This window comes from Nuphar pumila, chromosome 9, assembly GCF_984573655.1.
Source record: "Nuphar pumila chromosome 9, dmNupPumi1.hap1.1, whole genome shotgun sequence".
Lineage (NCBI taxonomy): Eukaryota > Viridiplantae > Streptophyta > Magnoliopsida > Nymphaeales > Nymphaeaceae > Nuphar > Nuphar pumila.
In genome coordinates, this window is record NC_143257.1 from 75,464,213 (window position 1) to 75,466,689 (window position 2,477).

General features: G+C 40.0%; 1 non-coding gene across 1 annotated transcript; it reads left to right on the forward strand.

Annotated features, from left to right (window-relative positions):
• Positions 1-887: 887 nt before the first annotated feature.
• On the forward strand, positions 888-990 carry LOC149828639 (small nucleolar RNA R71). Its single transcript, XR_016434503.1, has one exon. It is a non-coding gene; the product is annotated as a small nucleolar RNA R71 (small nucleolar RNA).
• The last annotated feature ends 1,487 nt before the right edge of the window (positions 991-2,477 follow it).

The window sequence follows — 2,477 nt, forward strand, 5'->3', positions numbered from 1 at the left end:
TAGCCTGCTGCTGTGTCTCAGTATGAAATAGGCCTCCAGTCATCTGGTCCTTACCCTTCGGGTTCATGACAGCCTGACTCGGTAATGTACCCTCGGGTCTCCTACTAATAGCCTCAGCTAACTGTCCCATTTGCGACTCTAACTTCGCAATGGACTACGTATGCGAGCTCAAAATCTGGCTACACTTCTCGAAGGCGTTCTGATTAGAGGTTTTCACCTCTTGGAATGCCTGGAGAAGTCTCTCCTCAAAAGATGTCTGCGGGGCAGACTCCTGCTGAATCGGGGAAGGAACTGAAGAAGAAGAAGACTGAGCATAGTTCGGTCTTTGAAATGGCTGAGTAAAAGATGGCTGCCGAACTGGCTGAGAGGAAGAAGGCATCTGTATAGAAGACTGTGGATTCTTCCATGAAAAATTGGGATGGTTACGCCAACCCGGATTATATGTCGATGAAAATGGGTTATTTGGCGGTCTGACGTAACCCTGAGCTGCCTGAACTTGTTCTTGAACAAATTCAGGGTACTGAGCTGCTGAAGGGCACTCAGTGATCTCGTGTGCCGGACTGGCACAAAGAGTACACACCTGCTGTGTAGTGGATGGTCCTGAGAGAAGCTGGTCCAGCTTCTGAGCAATCATGTCTACTTTACACTGTAGTGCAGTAGATGGACCAATCTCAAGAACGCCAGCTTTCTTCTGAATGCTGGGTGTGGCTCTATCAGAATGAGAGCTCGAAGCATGGTGGAGTGAATTCTCGGCCAATGTATCAAATAGCCTCCATGCTTCGTCCTCGCTCTTCAGCATGAATGTCCCACCGCATGAAGAGTCGATCATCTGACGATTCTTGTCAGACAATCCATCATAGAAACTCTGCACCAGTTGCCATTTCGGCACCTAATGATGGGGGCATTTCCTGAGGAGATCCTTCATTCTCTCCCAGGTCTCATGAAAGCGCTCACCATCTAGCTCTGAAAAGCTAGTGATGGCTCTACGATATTGGTTCGTGCGACCAATGGGAAAGTATTTCCGAAGAAACTCCTGTTGCAACTGATCCCAGGAATCTATTTCTACAGAATCTAAGGACTTTAGCCAATACTTGGCTTTGTCCTTCAATGAAAAAGGGAATAGAGTCAACCTCAACGCATCATCATCGAAATTCTGTATCTTAACAGTAGAACAGATTTTGAGGAATTCATCTAAGTGTGGGTAGGGATCCTCATGACTAAGGCCATAAAAGGATGGAAGCATTTGAATAATGCTGGCCTTAATCTCATAATGTGGCGCTCCTACATCGGGTCTCCGAATGCAGGATGCCTGAACATAGTCTGTGGGAATGAAGTATTCCCGCAGAGGGCGTGAAAGAACTGGGGGTGGAGGTGGAGGATCCATGTCAGCCATTGTTGCCGAACTTCGATGAGAATGTAAAATTCTCTCTGGGTTGTCAACAAATGGGTGTAATGGGGTTCCTAGACCTCGTCGACCCTGCATACACTGGTACTAAGACCAGATGTAAGCAAACGACCTAAAAAAATTAAACTAGCACAGATACTAAAATGTAAATAAGCAAATAACAGTAACTAAAAACAAACAAATATGCTATATAGCTATGTCAGAATTCTATACTAAATAATTAAATAACAAAGTAAACTATTCTAAAATGCTAAAACAAATAAATACAGGAAATCACAAACTATGTTTTTCTAAAACCCACCTGTCTAATCGCTCCTTGCAGAATGATAATTAAGTGAATCCTAAAAGGAACAATATGTGAATCCTATATTTACTAACTATGTTAATCCTATATTCACTTACTAATCCTACTAACTAAAAAGAAAACAACTAATTAACTAACTAAAACAAAATAATAATAAATTAAACTCTAAGAAATAAAGTAATTAATTCGCCGTTCCCCGGCAACGGCGCCAAAATTTGGTTGATATTTTGGAATACTCTTTTTAAAACAATTATTTTCAATAAAACTTTGGAAAATCGTCAACCAAAAAAATATAAAAACCGACTTTCCACAAAGTGGTAAGTACGGGTCGATCCTCAGGGAACGGGAATTAAACACAATATTTCTATAAAATTCAATTTATTAATGCCAAATGGCAACCTACAATTACAAAGTTAATACAACTGCAATTAAACACTAAAAGAAAAGTAAACAAGCAATCAGTCTTCTGCTCCACACCAAGGGTATTTCCGTCGTTTCGCCACTTAAAGAATCTTCTCACTTGGACAATATCCCTGGACACTAAATATGTTTTTCAACCTAAAAATGCAGAAAAACACAAAGTTAGTTTTCTATTCGAATAACGAAAACAATAACTAAGACTAGTTCTAAATTTTACGAAAATTGTAAAGCAAATACTATTTATCAAGCAAAAATTAACTAAAATACTAAATTAATGCTAAAATTACTCAATTTAACTCTACTAATGCTGTATGATGATGATGCAACTCCTAAAATGCAGAAACTACT